Source organism: Haematobia irritans, chromosome 2, assembly GCF_050003625.1.
Source record: "Haematobia irritans isolate KBUSLIRL chromosome 2, ASM5000362v1, whole genome shotgun sequence".
Lineage (NCBI taxonomy): Eukaryota > Metazoa > Arthropoda > Insecta > Diptera > Muscidae > Haematobia > Haematobia irritans.
In genome coordinates, this window is record NC_134398.1 from 120,697,092 (window position 1) to 120,710,189 (window position 13,098).

At 33.5% G+C, this 13,098-nt stretch overlaps 1 protein-coding gene across 1 annotated transcript in view; it reads right to left on the bottom strand.

The window, feature by feature from the left end:
• The window catches only part of snsl (snustorr snarlik), a 36,386-nt gene extending 33,334 nt beyond the window's left edge, over positions 1 to 3,052 (bottom strand). The window contains exon 1 of the mRNA XM_075293733.1: positions 2,962 to 3,052. The gene's annotated coding sequence lies outside the window, so the exon portion shown is untranslated. The remainder of the gene's footprint in view (positions 1 to 2,961) is intronic.
• Between the last annotated feature and the right edge of the window lie 10,046 nt (positions 3,053 to 13,098).

Consider the following 13,098-nt stretch of genomic DNA (forward strand, 5'->3'; position numbering starts at 1 on the left):
AATAGTAGAGGTAGCAGAAACTAACAATATTTGGTGACACAACAGAAGTTGTATAAGTTGCGTATGTCATAATTCGATAGAGTCGACCCAATTAGTCGGGTTACATAAACTGCCAACAGATAATAGCTGCAACTGCCAAAACACATCGTCAATAAATTCATTCGTCCCAACCAATGTCTATTTCCTGTACACAAAATATGTCCACTTTTGAGAGAGATTTCACTGTATGTAGTTTAAAATCTTCCGATTGGTGTTGAATGTTGGTGCTATATATAATTATGGACCGATATGAAACAATTGTTGCATAGTTGTTAGAGGGCATATACTAAAATCACGCACCCATTTTCAACCTGATCGAATATAATGTGCGCAACTGTAGTGCGGTGGTTGCCATGCCCGCCTTGCATACACAAGGCTCAGTAATGCTGGTGACATTTCTGAGGATTTCAAAGCTTCTCTAAGTGGTTTCACAGGAAGGTGGAACGCCGTTCGGACTCGGCTATAAAAAGGAGGTCCCTTGTCATTGAGCTTCACATGGAATTGGGCAGCACTCAGTGATAAGAGAGAAGTTCACCACTGTGGTATCACAATGGACTGAATAGTCTAAGTGAGCCTGATACATCGGGCTGCCACCTAACCTAACCTAACCTAACCTAAGGATAAACACAAACGCTCCTTTCTAATTGATTGTATGGTCACCCAATCGTACGATGATAACGGAATCCCCTATTCTCTTTTCAATTAACAAATAATTGAATAAATTAATTTTTTATTGAGAATGGTGGAATTTTCAATTAATTTTTTTATTTGAGATTTGTTTAAATTTTGTTAAAAAGTTAATTGATTCAATTTAGTCGAATTTGAAAAAAAGTTTGCCATTATTTTAATTAGAACATAGCTGAAAACTCTTATCTTTACTTAAAAATAAAAACAAGGTTTGTAAATTAAAAAAAAAAAAAATAATGGAACCAATTAAATTTTTAATTGAATACACACTGAAAAAAATATTGTCGTGAGGTCAAAGATTTCATGTCTTTAAAATACGAATACAAATTTTGCTTAGCATAGAAGACGCATTTTTCTAAAATAAAGTTATTTTCCTTGTCCAAAAGTCGATAAACTTTTCAATGAAGTCGTATTGTCCTTATAATTAAGTGATTTGACTTAAAAATGGGTATCTTAACGTGAAAGAAAAAATTTATAGGCTAAGGTCAACTTGACTTTAATAATTCAGAAAAATTCTTTAAATTTAATGAAATTGTCTTTAAATTTGTTGTCTTTTTGCATCTTGACTACAAAGCAAAAAATCGTTCAAATATAGGACATGTTTTTCAAAACTTTATTTTAAAGAAGTTTTTTACTTCAAACATAGTATAATTCCTACTGGAAGTCGAGTCCTAATTTGGAAAATAAAGTTGCCGTTAACTCGTTTTTAAAGGACTTTGATAGCATATGAAGAAAAAAAAATCTGAGAAAGCGAAAAATTAAAATTTGCTTCCTAGAAGCAAGTACACAAAACCTAAATTTAAAAGAGAATTGTGTCTTAAAAGTATCCTTACTTGTATTCTCCGCTTCTTTGGCTCGGAATCAATACCAAATTTTTTAAAGTAAAGACAAAATCTTTGGAACCGAGTATGCTTTTTTTTCAGTGCATGGAGAAATTTTACAAATCTGACTAAAGTTAATTTTAACCTTTAATTGAATACGTATTCAATGTCAACTAATTGTTTAAAATTGGTCATATGTTTGTCAGTGCTATTAGAACTGTGGGTGATATTATTACTTTCATGATTGAAGCTTAAAAAATGGGACATTCAAAACGTTCCCCTCGGTTCTCATAGCGTTAATAATAAGCTTTGATTTACTATGCCGCCACTCAATTCATGTGTCCATAACAAAGAAACTTTGAGGTTGGTCAGTTTATGAATCGACTTGTTTGTTTTGTTATTTTTTTTTATAGTTTTGTTGACGTTTATGACGTTGAGGAGGTTGTATTTGTTTTTGCTGTTATTCTTCATTCAATCCGATACTCCAAAAGTGGCCAGTTCGTTGTGGGTTAAACAATTGCCAAACACTCTCACTTTTTTGGCCTGAACATGTACACTTGTAAACATGCACACACCAACATATATACATATGTCGGTATGCGTGGATGTAAATGTATCATATGTGGGGTATGCACCTTGTATATTAAGTAAGGATGTTTTTTTTTTGTATATTTTTGAATATTATTTTCTATGATTAAGACATAACTTTTTTATGGAAATATGATTTATTTTCTTAAAAGTTTTTGATTTGACATGATCGCTCGTAATATTATTTTTGTAAATATTTTTATACTTTTGTACACATTACTAATACTGTTTTGATTTAAGCACATACTATATTTCAATAGGATCAGTCAAATATAATTAATTTTGTTTTTAATTTTCTTCCCTTTTCTTATTGTGTGAAGAGCAAATTATATTTGCTGTTTTTTTAATTTTGGTCAACACTTGACATAATTATAATTGCTTTTAAATGCATATGCATACATTTTATTACACTTTCGATTTTTCTTAAATATTTCAATTAGTTTATGATTTGATTTCATTAACTAAAAATATTAGTTTATGATTCGATTTCATTAACAAAAATAATTTTATTATTATGTAAATTTCTTAGGATGCGTTGTTACAATTCCATGGGGTGTCACAAATCTGCGTATTTAACACTTCAAAATAAACCACGATTATTTTGCATTAAATTGACCAATTTTTTTTTTTTTTTTTAATTTTTGTTGTTTTATTTTTATTTGCATTTTTGTTTTGTTTTTGCTTTCTTTTAATTTTAGTGTAGGGGTTTGTTTATTTTTCTTTTGTCATTTGTCCATGCACTATCTATGTATGTCTGTTTTTGGTTTTTACGTTCAATTTCAATATTTTTTTTACCATATTTGTGGTTTCTTCATATTTTTCTTACATTTATTTGTATTTTTTCTTTGATGGAACTGCACTCTTACGCGTTGAATCGTCGACTGAATGTTAAAAATTTATACAAACTCTGCTAAGCTCTTACACCAATCGACTGATGTCGTAGTGTGTACAAAGTCTCGCTCCCTCACTTTGTAGGTTTATGCCAAGCAATTATGTTTAGTGAAGCGTTTGTAACTTTTTAGCAACCGAACTAATCTCACAGACTGACTTCTAGGTTTGCAGGTTAATTCATATTGAGGCTATAATAATAAAACCAATACAGGATAGCTCACATAAGGGCTGCATACTATTAGACACCCTCAAAAGAACGGGGCCAATAAAGCCAATCTTACTTTATTTTTATTCATGAATATTATTATATTTTAGATAAAGTGATAGAGAGAGAGACGGATAATTTCTTTCACATTAATATTTTTTTGTTCACTTCAGTTAACTGAATTAAAAGGGAGAAAAAGTTATACATACATTTTGCTACATTCGAATTTTTGTAGTAGTGCGTGAATGGTTTCTTATAATTCTACACAAGATGGTCGTGTAAATTGGTTACGAAGAAGTCGAATCAATACCACGAAGATTGTCTTACAAACATTGAAAAAATATTGACCTAATAAAGATTATACATCCAAAATTTCAGGACACAGAATTTACACATTATTAAGGACACATATCTTTAAGATAATTAAAAAAAGGTTTATAATCATAGCTTTATTTTTTTACTAAATATAGAACTAAAATCATTGAAAAATGCGTCCCTCTACGTCGTATGTCATTGAAGTAAGGGAAATTTTCCTTAAAGTAAAGAAAAACATTTATGATTTCAAGAAATAATTTTTGGATTAAAACAAGTAAATACGACTGAAAGTTCGACCAGGCCGGGTCTCATGCACCCTACACAATGGATTGCGTACAAAGTTCTACCAAAGACTGTCATCCACAATCGAATTATTTGGGTTGTGGTCTAAGTTACTGATGGCAAGGTATATTAACATCATCTTAATATTGTCTTCTAAATTGTTGGTCTACATGGAGTCTATGAAATAGATTTACTATTGCAGGAATGAACGCTTCCATTTAAAGGGTGATACGGTCAAAATTTGGTCAATATAAACTTGACGTATTTCTTTCAATTTTGCATTTAAAAAACCTGAACACCCCTCATTTTGAAGGTGTGTGTGTGTAGAATGTTGGTCCTACTTTGATTTTGGAATTCACTCTTCAGTTGTCAAAATGCCGTCCAAGCAAGAAGAGCAGCGTATCAAAATTTTTCTTGCGCATCGCGAAAATCCGAGCTACTCGCACGCAAAGCTGGCAAAATCGCTAAAAGTTGCCAAATCAGCCGTTACAAATGTAATTAAAGTGTTTGGGGAACGTTTGTCGACAGCCAGGAAGTCTGGATCGGGGGGAAATCGAAAACCGGAAGCTGCTGAGACGACAAAGAGAGTTGCCGGTAGTTTCAAGCGAAACCCTAACCTCTCTCTCCGAGATGCTGGGTGTATCGTCTACAACCGTGCATCGAGCCAAAAAACGAGCCGGACTATCGACTTACAAGAAGGTAGTGACTCCAAATCGCGATGATAAACAAAATACGACGTCCAAAGCGCGATCCCGGAGCCTGTACACGACGATGCTGACGAAGTTTGACTGCGTGGTAATGGACGACGAAACCTACTTCAAAGCCGACTACAAGCAGCTTCCGGGACAGGAGTTTTATACGGCAAATGGAAGGGGAAACGTAGCAGATATTTTCAAGCACATAAAACTGTCAAAGTTCGCAAAGAAATATCTGGTTTGGCAAGCCATCTGTACCTGTGGCTTGAAAAGCAGCATTTTCATAGCTTCCGGGACTGTCAACCAAGAAATTTACGTGAAAGAGTGTTTGAATAAACGTCTGCTGACTTTCCTGAAGAAACACGGTTGTTCCGTACTGTTTTGGCCGGATTTGCCATCTTGCCATTACGGTAAGGCAAGCCAAGCCAAGGCAAACTGGCTTTCTGCGGCGAAGAAGGTGGACAAGGTGGCTGTACAAAATCTGATGGCAGGTGTCAAGCGTGAGTCCCGGCAATTCGGATTTGGAAAAGCGAAAGCCTAACTGAATATTTTTCCTGAATTTTATACTAATTGAACATGAAAAAGAAATTTAATTTGATTTTTTAAATAAACGATTTCACCGATTTACACGCGTTTTCCCTTGACCAAATTTTGACCGTATCACCCTTTAGGTACATAAACAGGTGATGGCTTCCCTAACTTGGCGTTTCCAATATATTTTCTAATACAAAGATCACTTCAGCAGTGCATTTGCGGTTCGCTTATATAAATGTAGAATATTTATTTCGGAATATCTTTAAATAACTGTTTTACGCTGTTTACCTATGGGCAAATTACATAAGAGTTTTTAATTTAAAAAATGTCAAAAACCATTCCTGCAAGATTTAGAAAACAACCTTTTTGTGCAAATTAGCTCACTGTTGAATTAAAGGATTGACTAGAAATTGTGGAAAATCTGACCTGAAGAAACACGCGGCCTTTAAAGTTCACAAGAAAAATGTTGGTAGTGTTAAAAATGAGCAATTATGTTGCAAAGTTTGAAATCCGATTCAGAATGTCGGTATTAATATTATTGCACATTTGGTCCCTTTATTGAAGGATATAATCCCTGACTATTTATTTTAAAGAAATATTTGTTATTTTCTTGCCATATTTGCTTGAATTTAGTCAATTTTTTTACAGTAGCGAAAAATGTAGGGAACAAAATTTTGGGCGTAGGGAAAAAAGGGAATTTTTAGGAGCCGCGTATGGAATTTTCAAATAATTTCCTGGCAACACTGCTATTAGGTTCGAGTTTAGCCTCTAAAATCAAAACTATGTCTGCAAATTTAGCGCGATAATGCCAACTTAGTACTGGCCTTTAAGGTGAAAACAATTCACTAGGTCCTATAAATTTTTCTAAATTTGTCGAAAAATATTTTTTTATTTTTATCATATCGGCGCTGTATTAGAGTGCAAATAGCTCGATTTGAAGTCGACTTATATTAGTCAAAATTGTCTATACGTGCGCTGCCTGATATGTATGTGGCCTTAACTCATAAAAGTGTCTACATTCGGGCAGTATCAACCAAGATATCATGCAGACCAGACACCAAAGCGAACCATGTTGACAACAACAGCAAAAATATATCACGTAATGACTGGCGTTAAGCATGCGCAATACATGGCTCAACCCACAAACTCAGTAACGTGTGTGTGTGTGTGCGTAAATTCGATAGCAACAATATTGAGCTATTATCTCATTCACTACAGCTCTCCCGCATAAAACAGGGAGTAGATGGCCTTTCTTGATCTCTGTGTCTTTTATTTTTGTTTTATTTCAGGCAATTAACAATGTACAAATGATTTAATTAATTTTCTTATATTCTCTCAGATGTGTCTCTTTTTCTCTGGATTTTATTTCGTCTCTCATAAAAGAGTATAAATATTTCATTAAAAAGATTTTCTTTGGAGGCTACTGGAAGTTGAACGAGACGGAATTTGGTTTATTAGCATTACCATAACCGCTCTACTGTGTCTTTTGCTACATTCAAGTAGCCGAGGTTACTGATAGCTGTTTGGTTATTGTTTTCATTGTCTTTGTTTTTTGCCAATTGAATGCCTTAAAAGAGATTTTAATGGCAGCAATTTTTAAAATATTTTACTGATATTTCAAACGTAAATAAATAGACCTGCGAAAAGCAAAGGAAATTAATTTGTTTTTCGAAGTGTGAAATAATTGACAATTACACCTATTTAGCGCCATCCATTCTCTAAAATGAATTACGCAAAATTTGGAGATTTCATGTAAGATGACCTCAACTTTTGGAATCGAAGTCTTTCGATCGGGATGAAATTTTCAACAAAGTGACATTTACACCAAAAACTTGTATTGAAACAGTAGTTCTTGTATAGCATTTTTTATACCCACCACCATAGAATGTTGGCTGTTTGTCTGTTGTAATCATGCTACATCTTTCAATAATGGCGCTATCGTACTGCAATTTGGCACAGATTCGTTTTTTGTTTGCTTCTTGGGCTTCTAGAAACCGTATTTTCTCTCCGATTTGCCTGAAACTGGAAATTAGAGGTATTTTAGGATCAAAAATAGGTGTGCCGAAAATGATGCCTATCGGTCCAAGTTTTGGTATAGCCCTATAGACCGATCTCCCGATTTTACTACTTGGGCTTCTAGAAACCGTATTTTCTCTCCGATTTGCCTGAAATTGGAAATCTAGAGGTATTTTAGGACCAAAAAAGGTGTGCCGAAAATAGTGTGTATTGGTCCATGTTTTGGTATAGCCCCTATATAGACCTATCTCCCGATTTTACTTCTTGGGCTTCTAGAAACCGTATTTTCTCTCCGATTTGCCTGAAATTATAAATTATAGAGGTATTTTAGGACAAAAAAAGGTGTGCCGAAAATAGTGTGTATTGGTCCATGTTTTGGTATAGACCCCATATAGACCGATCTTCCGATTTTTCTTCTTGGGCTTCTAGAAACCGTATTTTCTCTCCGATTTGCCTGAAACTGGAAATCTAGAGGTATTTTAGAACCAAAAATAGTTCTCCCGATTTTACTTCTTTAGCTTGTAGAAACCGTAGTTTTTATCAAATTTACCTGAAAAGCTGTATGGGATTTCGTTTTTATAGGTCCATTTAGTAAGGCCTCCATATAGACCGATTTCATTTCTTGAGGGTATAGAACTGATCTGCTTAGGAGAATATCTGTCATCAAACCCCCTGAAATTCTATATATTATCAAGTAACCCGATACGACTAAGAGTTTTCGGCGGAAACTTATATTTGAGTCATGGTGGTCGGTATTTAAGATTCGGCCCGGCCGAACTTACTTCTGTATATACTTGTTTTAATTTTCTTAGAAAAGTTCAATTTTTTATCACAAAAAAAAAATATTTTTACAAAACATTATTTCGAAATATGTGTTTAGAAAGAGGGACCGAGAGAGTATGGTTCATGTAAAAAAAAAATGGAAGTTAGCAATTTGCGCCTTAAAAATATATACACACATTGACAATTTTCTTAGTAGTTTTTTCTACCAAGGTGTGCCTAAGTTGAAACATAATTTGGTTGAACAATACAAACGATATTTTGTTTGGACCAATCTTGAAAATACATATGTTTGAAGCAGAATGTGTTTGTGAGTATATGTTACAGAAGCGATTTTTTGAGGGTGTACAAATGTCGTTTTGCTTTGCACTACTAACCAATTTCAAATCATCGAGCAGAATCATTTCAAAATAGGGCGGTTAATGTTCCCAACATAGACCACAGGAATAAATTTTGGTGCGAAAAGGGGCGTAGTGCACTGATATTTAAAGCACGATCCAATTTACCTATTTTTAAAAAACGCATACCCTGAACCAAACCTTCGGTCTATGATGTCATGGGATCGTCTATGATCTAATAATATCGTCCGAACGTTTTATTCCTGGTGATCTCAAAATCTACAGAAAAGGAGACAGTAGCCTGACGGAAAGATAATTACTAGCATAGGGATTTAAATCAATCCTAGATCAAAATGCTAGAACAACAAAACATGGAACCAATATTGATTGGGCATTTTGTAGTACCACACAGAAAAAATATCACCAAAATATTTGCAATTAAAAAGTTAATTGAAGTTGAAAAAATTTTCAATTAATAAATTAATTGATACAATAAACTTAATTAACTTTTAATGAAGATAGAAGCATTAAGTTAATTAAGTCAGTGATTTAAAATTTTAAAATTTTTAATTAAAAATTTAATTGATACAAATAACTTTTTAATCAAACTGGAAATCAAACTAAATCAGTTAAAAGTGATGTTTTTTTTTAATTTTTAAATACAAGTTTATTTCAAACAATCAATTTTTTAATCAAACTAAAAACACAAAGTTAGATAAGAAAGTAATTGAAAATAGTTATGTTTCTAATTCAAACAATTAATTGATTTTTGACATTGAGTCCATTAAAAAATTAATTGAAATTTTCAAATCAAATCAATTAATTTTTAATTAAAAAATTTTTATGCCCAATTAAAACCGTGATTGATACTATCATTTTTGTGATTGATGACATTTCAATTAAAAAATGTATTGCATCAATTCATTTTGTGCTTGAATCAGAAAATATTTTGTTGTGTGCAACAAGCAAAATGTGAAATTCAATACATACGCGACAAATCATAATTACCATCACGGTCATTTTATAGGATTATAAAAATGATAGTGTTCAAATAATTTTCAATATTAATATTAATAAATATAAAATACAGTATTATGCAAAAATATATGAGTATATATAAACAAAAATCGATGTAGTTTCCAATAATAAGAAAACTCAATGTTAATAGAATTTCTCTGCATTTCCATGGTGCTGGGAATTTAAGCTTCTCTGACTTGTTGTCAAATAAATTCTTTTTTAAATAGCTGTACACGGATATAAACATAAGATGTTTGGGACAAAATATAAATGTAGTCCTTTCGAGTTTACCTTAATAGGCCATTTTCATCTGAACACGCAGAGAAGGAATATGATCACCTCAAACATGTTCAAAGTGCAAAATGTTATTTTTGTATGGTGACCATGTAACATGTTTCTCATTAAAATGTTATTTTCTCGTCAAATACAACCTGCTTGCCGAAATCAGATACATGATTTCCGAGAAAATAACATGGTTGCGAAAACCATGTTAACATACATGGTCACCACCCAAAAATAACATTTTGCTCTTAAAACATGTTTGAGGTGATCATATTCCTTCTCTATGTGAAAGCATTTCATGTTTTCAACTGTTCTTTTCCAATTTAGGAGAGGGCGATTGCCACCACGCTGTTTTGTTATACCCTCCATCATAGGATGGGGGTATATTAACTTTGTCATTCCGTTTGTAACACATCGAAATATTGCTCTAAGACCCCATAAAGAATATATATTCTGGGTCGTGGTGAAATTCTGAGTCGATCTAAGCATGTCCGTCCGTCCGTCCGTCTGTTGAAATCACGCTAACTTCCGAACGAAACAAGCTATCGACTTAAAAATTGGCACAAGTAGTTGTTATCGATGTAGGTCGAATGGTATTGAAAATGGGCCATACCGGTCCACTTTTACGTATAGCCCCCATATAAAGGGACCCTCAGATTTGGCTTGTGGAGCCTCTAACAGAAGCATATTTCATCTGCTCCGTCTGAAATTTGGTACATGGTGTTGGTATATGGTCTCTAACAACCATGCAAAAATTGGTCCACATCGGTCCATAATTATATATATCCCCCCATATAAACCGATCCCCAGATTTAGCTTGCGGAGCCTAAAACAGAAGCAAATTTCATCCGATCCGGCTGAAATTTGGTACATGGTGTTGGTATATGGTCTCTAACAACCATGCAAAAATTGGTCCACATCGGTCCATAATTATATATATAGCCCCCATATAAACCGATCCCCAGATTTGGCTTGCGGAGCCTAAAAGAGAAGCAAATTTCATCCGATCCGGCTGAAATTTGATACATGGTGTTGGTGTATGGTCTCTAACAACCATGCAAAAATTGGTCCACATCGGTCCATAATTATATATAACCCCCATATAAACCGATCCCCAGATTTGGCTTGCGGAGACTCAAAGAGAAGCAAATTTCATCCATCCGGCTGAAATTTGGTGCATGATGTTGGTATATGGTCTCTAACAACCATGCAAAAATTGGTCCACATCGGTTCATAATTATATATAGCCCCCATATAAACCGATCCCCAGATTTGGCTTGCGGAGCCCAACACAGAAGCAAATTTCATCCGATCGGGCTGAAATTTGGTACATGGTGTTGGTATATGGTCTCTTATAACCATGCAAAAATTGGTCCACATCGGTCCATAATTATATATAGCCCCCATATAAACCGATCCCCAGATTTGGCTTGCGGAGCCTAAAAGAGAAGCAAATTTCATCCGATCCGGCTGAAATTTGGTACATGGTGTTGGTATATGGTCTCTAACAACCATGCAAAAATTGGTCCACATCGGTCCATAATTATATATAGCCCCCATATAAACCGATCCCCAGATTTGGTTTGCGAAGTCTCCAAGAGAAGCATATTTCATCCGATCCGGCTGAAATTTGGTATATGGTGTTGGTATATGGTCTCTAACAATCATGCAAAAATTGGTCCACATCGGTCCATAATTATATATAGCCCCCATATAAACCGATCCCCAGATTTGGTTTGCGAAGTCTCCAAGAGAAGCAAATTTCATCCAAGCCGGTTGTAATTTGGAACATGGTGTTAGTATATGATCTTTAACAACCGTGCCAGAATTGGTCCATATCGGTCCATAATTATATATAGCCCCCATATAAAACGTTCTCCAGATTTGACCTCCGGAGCCTCTTGGAGGAGCAAAATTCATTCGATCCGGTTCAAATTAGGAACGTGGTGTTAGTATATGGTCGCTAACAACCATACCAAAATTGGTCTAATCACACAAAAATTGGTCCATATCGGTTCATAATCATGGTTGCCACTAGAGCCAAAAATAATCTACCAAAATTTTATTTCTATAGAAAATTTTGTCAAAATTTTATTTCTATAGAACATTTTGTCAAAATTTTATTTCTATAGAAAATTTTGTCAAAATTTTATTTCTAGAGAAAATTTTGTTAAAATTTTATTCGGTTCATAATAAAATTTTCATCATTTTCAAAATTTTATTTCTATAGAAAATTTTGTCAAAAGTTTATTTCTATAGAAAATTTTGTTAAAATTTTATTTCTGTAGAAAATTTTGTCAAAATTTTATGTCTACTTTGTCAAACTGAATTATATACGTATTGGATCGATCTGTTTTGATTTATTTGATTTAATATATACCACGTATGGTCTTACATACAATTTAGAAGATGGTGTTAGGAGGTTTTAAGATACCTTGCCATCGGCAAGCGTTACCGCATCTTAAGTAATTCGATTGTGGATGGCAGTTTTTAGAAGAAGTTTCTACGCAATCCATGATGGAGGGTACATAAGCTTCGGCCTGGCCGAACTTACGGCCGTATATACTTGTTTATTTATTTAATTACTCTAGTTTACACTGAAACTGTACATTTGATGAGAGGTGACTTCTTATGTAGTTTGATCTAATGAATTCGAAAAAAATGTAATTTTTTTATGGAACAGTTTTTGAGATATCACGTTGCTTTTAATTTAATGTTAAGTATTAGTTTTATAATTTTGTTTACTATTTTACTTATTTTCTATTCTTTTTTTCGAAATTTTTCCAAAATTTAAATTTTCACTTAAAACGGCTAAGACTTATCCAAAAAGACTGCGTCGGAAGTGGATAAAAATCCATGGGCATCCTGGGTTGCGATATAGAAGAAATGTTTACGGAACAAATTCCAAAATTCATCGGTTACTTTTCGGTCAACTCAATAGTTTCTCCCGACTTCACATATTTATTAGATGTTGTTATTTGTATATGCGTTTTTTCACTATCCATTAATTTTTTTCAATATTTACATCTCTTTTCTTATAAAACTATTTTTTTTTTACGAATTTATGTAACAGTTATTGCAATAGTAAACTCTGCAACTATTGCATCCCAACATTAAAAATCTCAAATTAAAAGATCTCTTGAGATTTTCAGTTCCACTTGAATTGCAACATTATGGAAAGAATCCAAGCATAACATTTCAGCGTTACTGTCACAAATTATTCCACATTTGAGAGAAATGAAACAAAATAATAAACAGACACACACTAAAGCATTCATTTACTGAACCATAACTGCAGCACGATAATATCAGCTTCAAAAGATTAATGCCAATACACCCTATTACATTCAATAGCACTATGATACCCTCAACAAAGACATTTTCATTTGCTTGTTTATGTGCTTCCAAAGGTTTTTTCCTTAAAAGAGACATTCAAAACAAACACTGAACAGCCCAGTACTCAACACAATTCGATGGCCTCTTATTGACATAAAATATATTTCGTATTGTTTCCATTTTCCCCAAAATGTAAATATTAACAATTTTTCCTTAATGGTTAGTGACCTCTCTGCGTGTTGTTACAGCAATTTTCAGATTAGCCCAGTCAT